This window comes from Hylobates moloch, unplaced genomic scaffold, assembly GCF_009828535.3.
Source record: "Hylobates moloch isolate HMO894 unplaced genomic scaffold, HMol_V3 SCAFFOLD_15, whole genome shotgun sequence".
NCBI lineage: Eukaryota > Metazoa > Chordata > Mammalia > Primates > Hylobatidae > Hylobates > Hylobates moloch.
This window is the reverse complement of record NW_026652290.1, coordinates 78488483-78502906: the sequence shown is the minus strand read 5'-3', so window position 1 is coordinate 78502906 and position 14424 is coordinate 78488483.

The following is a 14424-nucleotide window of genomic DNA, read 5'->3' as shown; positions in this document are numbered from 1 at the left end:
CTTCACAAATTGCCTCACCTTGAGGTGTTTCAAGAGACAGATCTCTTAATGCATTTCAATTCAGGTTAGAGTGGCAAAAATCTAATTTTCATACAACTTCTTGAAGAAAGATGGCAATTTCACTAAAGCCTAGATCAAGATTAAGGAAGGCATGAAACAGAAGCCTGGGAGCAGGAAAATGAGGCAGGAGAGGGTGGCGGGGTGGAGGGTGAAAAGAAGGTGAAGCTGCATGCCCAGGCTCAGTGTTTGCAAAGAGGCTGGCAACCGTGGTGTGAAGCCAGTCAGACAAAGAGCAGTGGGGCCTGGGGACCAGAGTGAGCAGAGAGGGGAAGAGAAGGAGGGAGCATCATTGGTTGCCATGGTGACAAAGGAACAGGGATAGGAAGAAAGAGTGAGGGGGATGTCAGAGAAGAGCTATGTTGTGCTGCTGCCTACAACAAAGTCTTCTTTACCCAGGCACCCTTGTCTATGATTTCTTGGCCCCTCTGATACTTCCCCCATCCTGATTCTCTGCTCATTCCTGGCATGAATAAATTACTATGAAATTAAGGACATTTAGATCCTAAACATGGATGTGATGGATGAATGGGTACCTACTTATTGAGCCTCTGGGTCTCCAAAAGGCCTCTTGGATTCAAAATATTTTCTCCAACGTGCTTCCATAAAGCCCATGATTCCACCATTAGGGCAACATTGCTTATACTAAGGCTTTGTTCGTGTTCAATGATAAACCCTCATTAAGAGGGGGAATATCTTGGCTATCAATTTCTAGGGTCTCATAAGGAATTGATTTATCACATGTGACGACATGTATGTAATGATAACGCATTTAACGGGATCTCGGCTTCAGCCTAAGAATGTCCACTACTAGGGCTCAGGCCTGTCTAGATATGCATGATAAACTGGTGGGGCAGACCCTAGACAGGACAGTTCATAGGATGGTTCCAGTAACATCTGCTGCATGTGTCCGGCATTTATTTCCCCTTGATTTTCTTTTGGGCCACTCCCTCTTCCTCAATCTTAGTCCATGAGGTTCAGGTAAACTGACTTCTAGTCAAGGAGTAGGCCCAGGACCCAGATCTGGCCAACCAGGGCATTCCATCTTCTGGCCAAAATGATTGGTTCATATGTGGACACATGACCCAAGCCTGACCAGTGAGTTTTGAACCTGGATGTTTTGCGGAAACTCTTGGAAAGATGAGCTCTTATTCCATTGGCTACTAAGCTGGTAGACTATGTGTCCAGAGATGCTGTTGGTCATCTTGTTCCACTTGGTTTGGAAAGCCTACCTGAGAATAAAATCGATATGGAGAAAAGCAGAGTCAAGATATGGGAAGACAGATGGAGAAGGAGGGAGAGAGAAAGTGATTTCTTGATGACATGATTTGGGTCCCTGGATCCACCTGAGATAAGAGCTATCCCTAGACCTTTCAGCTTCCATTTTTGCTGTTAACTGATTTGAATTGGGTTTCTCTCACTCACAACCAAGAGTTCTGAATCCTGCAAGGGCTTTCTCATTATATGAGTTGGCACCTTGGCTCAGCAACAGCTAACATAGGAGATACCATGGCATCTGTGCCCAGCCTGTTCTATAAAGAAAGATGTGTTCATGAACCTAACCAAGGGAGTCTGAGGGAGATGTAGAGAAGCAGAGCCATTGGAACATATGTAAGCATGTGTGACCATCTGCAGGGAAGGGAGCCATTTCCCCACTTCTTGAGAGAAAACAGCCCTCCTCTAGCACCACGAAGGGCTTGATGACGGTGCCAAAGGAAGTAGCAGCAGGGCCTGGCTGACAGGGGATGCCCAGTGGGAAACTCCACAGACAAGCGTATGCTGTGCACTGCCAACATACAGAGCACTGCACTCGCAGGATGGTCCATGAAAAGTCTGGAAGTAGCCCAGGTGTCAGTCACCCAGTGGGTAGGTAAATAAAATGTGGGATATCCATACAATATTTGGCAATAAAAAGGGATGAATTACTAATTTCTGCTACAACATGGATGAGCCTTGAATATATTAAGCTAAGAAGCTAGTCACAAAGAGCCACATGTATGATTTCATTTACATGGAATGTCCAGAATAGGCAAGTCTATAGACAGAAAGTAGATTCATGGTTGCCTAGGGCTCGAGGAACAGAGGGATTTGGCGGTGACAACTAAAAGGTATGGGGTTTCTTTGGGGGTAAAGAGATGTTCTAAAATTGATTGTGCTAGTGGTTGGTTGTTCAGCTCTATGAACACAGTAAAAACCATTGAAGAATCATATACTTTAGAGCGTGAATTGCATAGCACGTGAATTATCTCAATAAAATTGTTACCAAAAAAACCAAGGTTCTTGAGATACCTGCCCAGTTTGCGTGTGATGGGGTTGAGGGCAGGAGACTGGCCTCCAGAAGGCAAGGGCACATCACATAGCTGCTGTCACTCTGGGACACAGTACTGCCCTCAGACTTGGACAAGAGGGACCTTGCTCTGGGAGTGCCCTTTAAGAGGCCTCTACTCTGGCTCTCCTCCAGCCTGACTCTTCTCTGTGGGGTAAGGAGTCTCCAGGACCCAGTGGCTGTCTCCACCCATGCTCACACTTCCTTCTTCCTAGACCATACTCTCGGTATACAGGACCCTGGAATTACTTGCCCAAAAGTCCCCAGATCTGTCTCTAGAAACTGCAGGCCATGGCCAGGCACAGTGGCTCATACCTGTAATCCCACCACTTTGGGAGACCAAGGCGGGCAGATCACCCGAGGTCAGGAGTTCAAGACCAGCACGGCCAACATGGTGAAACCCCTCCGGGAGTGGTGGTGGGTGCCTGTAGTCCCAGCTACTTGGGAGGCTGAGGCAAGATAATCACTTGAACCCGGGAGGCAGAGGTTGCAGTGAGCCGAGATCATGCCACTGCACTCCAGCCTGGGCGACAAGAGCGAGAATCCGTCTAAAAAAAAAAAAAAAAAAAGTAAACTGTAGGCCGTAAGAGGTGTGATTGGAACTTGGATATGGAGTCTGGAATGCCCATATCAGACTCCCCAAAGATTGAGGCAGAGTTCAGTGTGACAGGAGGGCAGGCCATGGGCTGTGAGTTGCAGGCTCTGGGGTCAGGGATGGGGAAGGCCTGCAGCCAGCTCTCCCCACAACCACAATGTTCCAGCATGGCTATCTCAGGGCAATGAGATTCTAATTCAAACTTGACCTTCCAGGTCATTATGAAGATTTGTCAAGATAGGGGGCTACAGCATTTGACAGTTTGCTATTAATAGATTATAGTTAAACATATGTCAACACATGTTTTGTGGATCTCCTTTTGTCCTCTTGTCCTAGGTCCCCACAAATATTAGGCACTGACTTACTGGGAGGTGCTGTATTTAAGAGAGAAATCTATGAGCTTTTCTTTATAGCGAATCGTGGTGTGGGGTTTTCTCAGGGTGCATTTACGGATTTGAGAAACGCAATTCATAGACTCCTTGCTCCAGACTTAAAAAAAAAAAAGTAGCTAACACATGGCTGCCTGCAACCTTGAAGTTTAATGATTTCTCTCAATAATGTCTTCTCAGCTGAGCCCAAGGATTGAGGCATGTGCTGAGGCTGGAGACTAGGGTAGTTCTTTGAGCCATGCTAGGGAATTCCATGTCTGTCTGGCTGTCTTTAGTTTATTTTTTTAAGGTATAATGTAATAGAGTCCATTTGGCAGGGAATTCCAGCAGAAGCATATGAGAAACATCTCAGAGCAGGGCTGGGGGCAGGCCAGAGTATCCATTCATCCTTCTTCTACATCTATCCTGAGTGTCCCCAAACCCCCCTGGTTAGGCAGCTGTGCAATGCCAAAAGGTGCCCAGCTGCGGGGACATGTGGGAGCTGAAATCCAGCCCACCGTCCCCTGGCCAAGCCACGCCCCTTGGCACTGGGCTGCATCAGTTGAGAAGAAGGGGAGCTTTTTTCTTAGTACAAAGGTGTCCTGTCCTCCCCACCCCATGGGCTCATGGTGCTGCATCTGCCCAAAAGAGGGTCTTTTTCTAAGGACACAAAGGCACCATGAATGAGCGTGCCCTGGCTGGTGAGGAGAGGGAAGCTAGCAAAGGAGGCCAGTGCTGTGTCTGGGTCCAACAGGACTCTCGCTCTCCCTAGCCTTGGTTGACCCCACAATGCTCCCCTCCACTCTGATGGGTCTGTTGCAGACACCACCCTGCCCTTGAGAGGCACCCCATGGAGGAATGAGAAGTAGGTTCTTTCAAGAGCTCAAATCAGGTTGAACCAAAAAGAGAAGGAAGGCTCTGAGAGAAGAGTCTCGGTCTGGAGAGACAGCAGCTGGCGGGCCTGGGGTTCAGATCAGTTTTGCTTTTGCCTCCTCCCAAGAAAGGCCCTGAAGAAAGAAGGTCACCCCTCAGGGAGGTCAGCCCTCAGGAGAGTACCTTCCCTCCTGCAAATAAACCTTCAGAACTTGCAGGAACCCCTCACCCCATTGCCTTTCTTTCCTTTGCTCACCCATCCAGGAATGGGCCAGTACAAACTAAGAGGCAGGCACTCTTAAGGATATGAAGACTTTCCAAATGATTCGTATTTTGGTGTGGGTCATTTAAAGAGACTCACGGGACCAAATCCTCAACTTCTGCTTGGCTCTCTTGTACAGGTGACCTGTCTGAGCACATGCCAGTGGATGCTGCTGCTGCTGGTTCTCCTTCCTGCCTCTCCTTTCTCCCATTTCCCAAAAAAAAGGGCATACCTCTTATCCATCCCACATCTTACCGTGGTGCATTGGCCAGGGAAAATATCCAGTGCAATGAAGGGAGAATCTAAATCCTGGTATCCATGTTGAGAAAATGAGCAGGAGCAACTCTAATGACCGAACAAATCAACTAGCTTTCAATTCCCTGCCTTCATTCAAAGTGAAGGAGAATCAATTCTAGCTGTCAGCTGATAGATTTTTAATGATCTGCCCATATGATCTTTGGCATTTAACTCGAAAGGAGTTCATACAGTTGAATGACACTGCTATCACCAAAGCCCTTGCATTACTTTGTCCTTATGTGAAAAAGGTTTCTGAGCTGAGCATCAATTTTTAAAAAAGAAAAACAGGAATAGAATTAATGCTGAACTCTGACCCTTGCTAGCAATAAGGATTATTCACCCATGAATATAGGAACTAACTGGGATGAGGAAGGAAGCTTCATTTCCTTAAAAGATGCATTATTCTTTATGCTTTCTTGTTACCTATTACAATTTGTAAAGCATTTGTTTTGATTGTGTACTAGTCATCCTGGTAGAAATAAAGACAAAATGTTCTTTAACACTGAGTATATGGTCACAGAAAAATTTAAAAATAAATTCATTTTATACACATAGTTTTGTTGGGAAGAAGTATGATAGAGTGAAGGGTGATACATAAAAGACTTTGAATCATAAAAATATATGCTGCTAAAATTCTGTAGGGGAAGTAGAAGAGAAATATAAGTTCAAGGAGAAAAAAAGAAATGAAATTTGTTCAACTTGTTCATGTATTTTTAAAAGGGATGATGGTTGTATCCAATCACAATAGCATTACATTTAGAAACATTTTTCAGAGTACTGTGACAGTTTTATTTTAAAATGTCAAATATTTGCAATACACCAGAAAGTAGACTCTATGTAACTATTTAAACTTATGAAAACAATTTAAATGTTTGCACCTAAAAATGTGCAAGGGGTACACAGATTTTCAAAATTCTTTTAGGAGTCTGCAAGGAAAATGTTTAGAGAACCAGGGTCACAGAGCTGGCGCTACCCTGCAAGGGGAGTGTACTTAGACGTAAAACCAAGGGCTTTGGGGATGGGAGGGCACCCTCAAAGTTAGGGGGTAAACTCTCACTGGGGCTGGGTTGGTGGCAAAGGAGCCAGGGCGTTCCCCCTTCATCCTAGCAATACTTTCCTCTGGTCTTTTGTTTTCTCGTTTTATTTTCAGCGTTCCTCTAAAATCCCATTCTCTCCACTACAGATGCTCTGCCAGGTCAGGGTGCGTTCTGTTCTGCGTTTTTCCATCCTGCCTAAACGCTACGTTTCTTCAGGGAAGCCCTCCCAGCCGGCCGCGCTCCCACCCCACCCCAACCCCTGGCTCCCAAGTCCAACACGGTTTTGCGTAGCTAGGCGCGCGCCGCTTCCTCCCGTTGACTATGACTTTGGGCCAGTCCTCCCTCCCCAGCTGGCTCCTAAGTTTTCTCATCGGTGTCTGCAAGTCTGTTTCCTCGGCAGTGAGATGTCGATAATCAGAATGAAGATGAAACCTGGCACGCAGCTTGGCCTGCAGCCAGAACAGGGCACCTAGTTGCATTTAGCAAATGTTTCCTAATTGTGAGGCTAAATCGTCTGGCTTCCCAGCGATTAGAGAAGCCTGGGCTTCCCGGTGCCCAGGAAACCAAGGAGCGTTCCCAAACCCTCAGGTCTCCTTTGAGTAACTTGCCAACTTGGGGTGATGAAAACGCACTCCCCTCCTCCCGCCGCCGCTGGGTCGGGCTCTGAACGCACGAGCCTCGGAGCTGTGAGGTCATACACGGGTCACGTGACCGCTGCCGCATCTGTCAACTGTGATACAATTACTAAGACTGTCCGGGCGCTTATGACATTCAGACCTGCTCTCTCCTCCTCCTCCTCCCTCTCCTGTGCGCCGGCCCTTTTCACACCAAGGGACCGTCTCAAAAGTCTAGGCTCCAAATGCTACCATGTAAGAAAGGAGGAGAAAGAGGGAGGAAAAAAGTCGAAGATTGCACTTCTCGTTGCTGCCGTTTGAAAACTATCCTTAAGCCCCGTTCTTTAAAATCCTTTCTGCCAAAGCAAGTTGGCATATGTATTAAGAGCCTTTTAAAAATCGTCATATTCTTTAACTCATTAATTCCTGTTCTAGGATGCTTGCATATGGAAATAGTCCATACTAGAGCAAAGGTTTAGGTATACAAAATTCACTCTCTTATTATTAAACTAACTATATATGATGAGAATGAATAAATCAGGGTATAAAAGAACAATATAAGGAAGTCATTTAAAATGCTGATTTTTAAGAATTTTTCATGACGTGGAACATGCACCCAACCAATGACAATAGCAAGTATTTGTCATGTGCCAAATGTTCTGCTAAATGCTTTATATGGATTGACTCTTACAACCTTAAGAGACAGATCATCTCATTCTTTCTTTTTTCTTTTCTTTTTTTTTTTTTTTTTGAGACAGGGTCTTACTCTGTCCCGCAGGCTAGAGTACAGTGGCACAATCATGGCTCATACGGCCTCGACTTCCCTGGCTCAAGCAATTCTCCAACCCAGCTTCCCAAGTAGCTGGGACTACAGGCACTCGCCAACACGCCCAGCTGTTTTTTAAATTTTTTGTAGAGATGGGGTCTCATTATGTTGCCTGGACTGGTCTCTAACTCCTAGATTCAAGCAATCTGCCCACCTCAGCCTCCCAAAGTGTTGGGGTTACAGATGTGAGCCACTGCACCCAGCATTCTTCTTCTTCTAAAAACTGGCGTAGACAAAAAAAAATTGCCTAAGGTTGACTAGCTAATAAAGTGTGAAAAATTGAGGGTTACGGTTTATCCAAAGGAATGAACTCTGATTTAGGTTAATTGGAGTCTAGAGCCCGGCCTCTTAGCCTCCACACTCTGAACTGTCTGCCACAATAGTAACTAGTAAGAAATAAGAATACGACACTGCATATACACCATCAGGCCAGTGATGTGTATATATGCGTATACATTTGCCACTACACACAATGTATGCAGAGGAAAAGGATGGGAAGACAGACTCCCACATTTGCACTATGGTATCTCTCAGTGGTGCAGTCACCAGTGATTTAGATTTTCTTTTAAATTTTCTATAATGTGTGTGTGTGTATTAATTTAACAATTAGACAAATGTTATGTACGGATCGATTTCACTAAAAAGCCAGGTGCTGATTACAGCAGTATTCATTGTAATGAAAACTTGAAAGTAGCTCCCGTATCAATTACTGTTGATACTCGGGTCACTGTTGGATTTGTTAAGTGAGTTATAAAATATGTATCTATTGCCATAGTTTGCAGGCATTGAAAATGAAGATTGCAGAGACCAAGTGATACCATTATGTGGAAAAATAAAAAATGCTAGGCATATGATGCATAATTATTTGAGGATATCATTGTAAAATGTGTAAGGAAAGAGGAAATGATAACTGCAACAGGATAGTAAAATTAAATTTGATTTAAAAATTTTTTTTGAACTTCTATAACATTTTTCTATTTCTTGTTTAATAATAAAACTAGTTTCATTAATTTAAGGTTTAGTATCAAAATTAGCATGGAACACATAGATACCTCTTTTGCCTTTTAGAATATGCTTTCTGCTTCATCTCATTTTATGGCCCAAATGTCCCAATGCAAATAGGCATTTTCCCTCCCACGTTAATGACAGGACAGTTGCGGCCAAGAAAAAGTGAGCAAGTTGCTTGATGTAAACTAGCAGATAAATGGCAACCCTGCACTAGAACCCTAGGCTTGCAAGCTCCCGCCCCAAGGCTCTGGCCTGTAAAAGCACACTGATTCTCTCACATAGAGGGCTGCAAAGCCCTGCCTAGAGAATACAAACTGCTATTATTAAGACCCCAAACCCAAGATCCAAGTGTAGGTTCTCTCTAGTGGGTAAGCCTGGAGGCAGGAAACGTGCCTATTAATGCTCTTTGTCTTCAGAATGGGAAGTCAAAAGCCTAAAGCATTCTCCTGCACTCTCCAAACTCATCCACCCACCCACTTCCCCCCAGCCATACACACACAGCCACCCTTGTCCCCAAAAGCAGTCTCCTTGGTAACATGCTTTGCCCTTGGATGGAGAGAGAGGCCAGTAGATTTGTAGTTTATCCTCTTCTTGCAGTTTAAGGTACAACCCTGCCCACAACCCCAGTAAGAGAAGCAAGGATCCCTGAGGCCAGAATGTGCCAAAGACCAGTTGCAAACCAGGCCGGTATCAGTGAAATAAGCCTGGAAAGAGAGATGAGAAGAGGTCAAGGGTCAGCGACAGCTGGTGAAGCCAGCACTGGGGTGGGAATTGGGGGCCTAGAGAGCCCCAGGAAAGTTGGTCACAGGCTCCTGGCCCCTCACTTAATAGAGATGTGACTTGCCAGGGTCACACAATAGCTGGAGAGAATGGGGAGTGAGCCCAATCTAAAGCCCAAAGGAATCCATCAAAGAGAGGGCCACAATTCCACAAAGCCAGGCTCTATTCATTCATTCAAGATATACCCAGCACCCTTCTTGCTTACCATATCTTTCTGATTTTTATGGGGCCAGAGTGCCAATACCCTAGCCCTCACCCCACTCCCTAGTCCCTTGGTGGGGCCGATGAACCTCATGGCTCAAAGTGGGAAAAATCTGGGAAGTCACAGGTAAAGGGGTGGTCATCTCTCTAGGGCAACAAACCGAAACTCCAAAGCACATGAAACAGACCAATGGGCTGAGAGTCCAGGAGATGTCCGAGTCTGAGGATTCCATAGCACAGTGGGGAAAGTTTCTGGAAGGTAGAAGGAGGCAAGAAGAGGTGCCTCTCAACTCAAGTAGTCGAGAAATTTAAGCATGCTTTAAAGAACTAAGAGAAAACCGAAAGGTATGGAGGTGTGGTAATGGCACAAAAATTTAAAAGGGGGAGCTAAGCCTAGGTTTAGCAGTCCTGCTGGCAGGTGAGGGTCCCCAGTAAGGAGAAAGGAAGGTGAGAGTGCGTGGATAAGGTGATGCTTCGTCTGCTGGCCTGAAGGATTTCGGTAAATAGTGCATGTGTTTGTTCCTGCCTTGGGGTGGGATTGTCATAATGTTAGCCATTTCTGCTACTAAAGACATAGGTGAAGCTAATGGTATGCTTTGCGAGGAAAAGGGATATCATCAGCCCCAAAAGCTATTTACAGGGGGCTTTCCAGAAAAAAATGTTTTAAGTGTGCATTGGTTGGAGCTGGCTGATGACGGGGCATTGGCTTTCCTATTTTTGTGGAGTTGTTGAATTATTTTGAGCAAGGAAGGGGAGAGGCAAGTGCAAGAACCAGCACACAGTAAAATGAGGCTGTGTCCCTTACATACTTTGGAGCTCCCAGTGGCTTCCCACTCTAGTTAGGATAAATCCAAATTCCTTAAATGCCACCCACAAGACCCACAAAAGCCCTATCCTTTCTCTTTCTCCTCCACACACTTAGCAAAGCCCCATTGGTCTCCTTCTTGCTCCTTAAACCAGCAGAGCTGTTGTTGTCTTGATGCCCCCATGGTTCAAGTGTTGCTGTGGTCTGCATGTCGGTGTCCCCCTGAAATTCATATGTTGACACTTAATCCCCAATGTGATAGTGTTAAGAAGTGGGGCCTCTGGGAGGTGATTAGATTGGGAGGGCTCTGCTCCTCATGAATGAGATTGGATGCCTTGATCTTGGACTTCTCAGCCTCCAGACTGTGAGCAATGAATTTATCTTGTTTATAAATTGCCCAGTCTAAGGTATTTTCTTATAGCAGCCCAAACAATCCAAGACAGATGTGACACACTTGCCGTTCCCTCTGCTTAGAATGAATGCCCTTCCTATCTCCCCAGTTCCCTCCTCCCCTTCTTCTGTTTTTGTGGCTGGCTCCTTCCCTTCCTTTAGGTGCAAGGGAGATTTAGGAAGAGGCCTTCCTTGAGACGGGGTCATGGAAGGCCATGCTGCCCATAATCCTTTACTTCTCCTTAACACTTAAACCAATCCCAAGTCATCGCCTGCCCACTTGTTTAGGGTTCCTTCACAAACCTGACCCCTCCCACTGTGCCCACCCTTCCCCACTTCATCCACATTAGAATGTTCCTTTGTGAAGGCTGGGCCTTAACTGTCTTGTTCATTGCAAGGGATGCAGTGGCTGGCAGAGTGCAGGACACTTGGTAACTATTTGTTACCAATAAATATTTGTCAAATGAATGAATGATTGAATAAGAGGTCTACTGATTTGAATTTAACTGAATGAAAACCCAGGGTTCAATTTCCAAACAAGCAAAGACCAAAATCTTCAAACACTCCCTATTGTTCTCCTTCTACCAGTTGAACCCCAACCCAGTTTCTACTCCCTCCCCTCCCCTTCCTTCCCTCTCTCCTTTCCTTTCTTCCTTCCTTCCAGCCTTTCCCTGGGCCCCTCAAGTCACATCCCTTGTGCAGTCACCCACAGGCACCCCTTCTCTGTGGGCCTTCATTTTGACTGAGCCCTGAGGTTACAACACCCTGGGAAGGAGAAATGAAGGATTTTCCGAGGATCCAGCTGTGGCTACGCACTTTCTGTCTTCTCTGTCCTGCTGGAAGCCAAAGTTCTTAAGCTTCTGTACAGCAAGTTTTTCATAAAATAAATGATGACAACCTAGTCTTTTCAGGCTTTCTGTTTGCAGTTCCAGGAGGCTTCTTAGCTGGTGATGACCCTGGACTTTTTCCTGGCTTCCTCTGGGCTTCAGATTCGGACAAACATTTGTCTCTCAAGATCCCTTCATGCTCTAAACCTTCTGTAATCTCCAGGACATGAATCCACTCAGGTTTGGTAGGAACTAGAGTGAGTCAAACATCACCCTCTACAGGCTCATCTCCCAGTGATGAAAGCATGTGCTCGGTGCCCCCACTCCAAGGATGTGCTGGAGGGTGTGGGGAGCCGGGCCCAGGGCCTGCCTGGACTGATCCCCTTTTGCTTCATCAGCAATGGGAAGCAGAGTAACTCACCTCCCAATGAAAGGAGTTAAGAAAAGAACCTTTATCTGAGGAATACAAGTCCTTTTAATTATCAGGCCCAGAGAGACACTAAAACGAGACAGCAATCATGTCCTACTCCCCCGCTTTGAGCAATGTGTTCGTCTCTTGAAGCTGCTTGCTATCACCACAGGTAGCTATAGATCAACCTAATAATGCCATACCAGACACTGTAACCCACACTTTATAGCTTAACAATGTATAGCCAATCAAATCAATGTTATTTATGTAAACCAATGAGAATTCCTGACAAACAACTTTATATCAGCCCATACCCTATCCTCTGCTTTTGCCTTTAAAAGTCTGCTTGTAACTTCAGCTAATCAGTGTATATTCGGGGCAACTTGAATCTATGCTCACAGGTTGCAATCCTCAAACTTGACCCAAAGTCAATCTCTACTTATATTAATTTTGTCTCTGCTTCTACCTTTTAGGTTGACATATTGCTGTTCTGTAAGACAAGACCACTGGGTGAGCTGTGTGATTGTGCAGGAAAGCATGGGGCGCTAGGAAAGGTGAGGGTTTATTGTGCTTTAGGACCGCTTGCCGGGCGCGGTGGCTCACGCTTGTAATCCCAGCACTTTGGGAGGCCGAGGCGGGAGGATCACGAGGTCAGGAGATCGAGACCACGGTGAAACTCCGTCTCTACTAAAAGTACAAAAAAATTAGCCGGGTGTGGTGGCGGGCGCCTGTAGTCCCAGCTACTCGGAGAGGCTGAGGCAGGAGAATGGCGTGAACCCGGGAGGCGGAGCTTGCAGTGAGCCGAGATCGCGCCACTGCACTCCAGCCTGGGCGACAGAGCAAGACTCCGTCTCAAGAAAAAAAAAAAAAAAAAAAAAAGGACCGCCCCACCTTCCTGTGGGGGTGGGAGGTGGAAGGTGGGGGTGGGAGGTGAGACTAGAGTCCTTTCCCAGTGCTGTCAGTACCAGGTGTGATTTCAGAGATGAACTCGTGAATTGGAAGGGGTGTCTGGGTGGATTTGGGAGAGCATAGGATGGGGGCAAAGACTTCAGCAATGTCCCTAGGGAGCCCAGGAAGGGGCTGCAGTTGCTCCCTAGAGCTGAGGTAGGGGGTGTGTGGTTGGGCCCGGAGTTGATCTGCTGACCCACTTCTAGGGGCCCTATGAGCCCAGGGTCAGAGACGAAGCCCTGCAGCATTTTCTGTTGGTTCCCCTGCCTTCTCTGAGGTCCTGCCACACAGTCAAAGCATCCCCTCCATCTCTGGCTCTCCAGGCAGCTTAAGGTCAGAACCAAATCCACACTCTCCCTTCACCAAATTACTCTGCCTACCATCCTCAGGAGGCAGCTGGCCTCCTAGCATGTGGGGCAGGACCTCCCTGCTGTGTGTTCAGCTTCCCCCAGCTCTTCCCCAGCAGGGAGTCAGTCTACAGCAGTCCCATCACCATAAGCAAAGCCTCTGCATCAGTAGCAGACAGCTTCCCTTGCGCCTGGGGAGGAAGTGTTAACGAGGAGAGGTGTAGGGAAGGGTTGTGCCTGCCTGCCGTTGTAACAGTTTGCTCCTTTTGGCTCACGGGACCAAGGAGCTTACACAAGGAACGTGCCTTCTAGAGGTGAGGATGTTAATGCCAATAAAAGATGCATGTTAGTGTGTACCATTCACTCAACTAAGAGAATGCGCCCAGTGCAAACCTTTCTAAGGTAAAGACCTCTACAGGGCCGTAGCTGTCGGAGCTCAACAGGATGGTGACAGGTAGCCCACCCCAACGGTCAAGCCTAGCCTTGATGGCCACATAGACACGAAGGCTAAGATGTGCCTCTCCCATGGCTGAGGCCCCCATGGAGGACACAGACCAGGCCCAGTCCCTCCAGAGCCTCCTGACTCTGCACCCAGGTCCAAAGCAAAGCCCCTCCCATCTGTTTCCCATGGATGGATGGGATTCAATAAACCCTCGGGCAAGCCCAGGAGTAACCAACCACTGGACTGAAGTGAGGCAGGGGGCATATCCTGCCTGAATTTCAGGCTGTTCCCATCCACAGTCTTTCCCTGGGAGCAATAGAGGATTTTCTTGTCCAGAAGGATCCTTGGAACACAATGCACCACCTTTCCCCTGACCACCATCTCACATCCTTGCCCATTTTTATGGCCAAATCTATGGACTAAGAAAGGAGAGAGGCTCTGGAGTCCTCCATCCATAACCCAGAGCCAGGCCTGGAGAGAAGAATGTAACAATGATCAACACTTGTTCAGAACCTACTGTGTTAGGCACTAAAGTGACACAGCAGCAGGGGATGCAAAAAAGAGAAAAGACACAGTCTCTGTCCATAAGGAGCTGTGTCAAAGATGAGACACAGTAGATAAAGTTGCTAACAGTAAACAAAGGCAGTGTGTGAAAAGTCCTCAATGAGAGACATAGTCCCTACGTCCAGAGACTGCGAGAGGCCAAGGCTTTTGTGTTGCTGAAGGGACATGGTGAGGTAAAGGCTGGAACCCACGAGGTTGAGAGGGAGAAGGCTGGGGAGAAAGAGCTAATGTGTGGCAGCTCCAAGAGAGAGAAAAGTTGGAAAATATAGAGATGCTTAAATGCGACTTAGGGGAAAGTTTGTCCCATAGGTACAATACAACCCTCCCCTCAACTTCCCACAAAATCCTTCATAAAACCTAAGACTATCCATTTTTAGGGGAGGTGAATTGATGTTGGGGGCAGCTGACAGATTGAGGGTGGCTCAGGGGGCCAGAGCTAGGTTAGGCC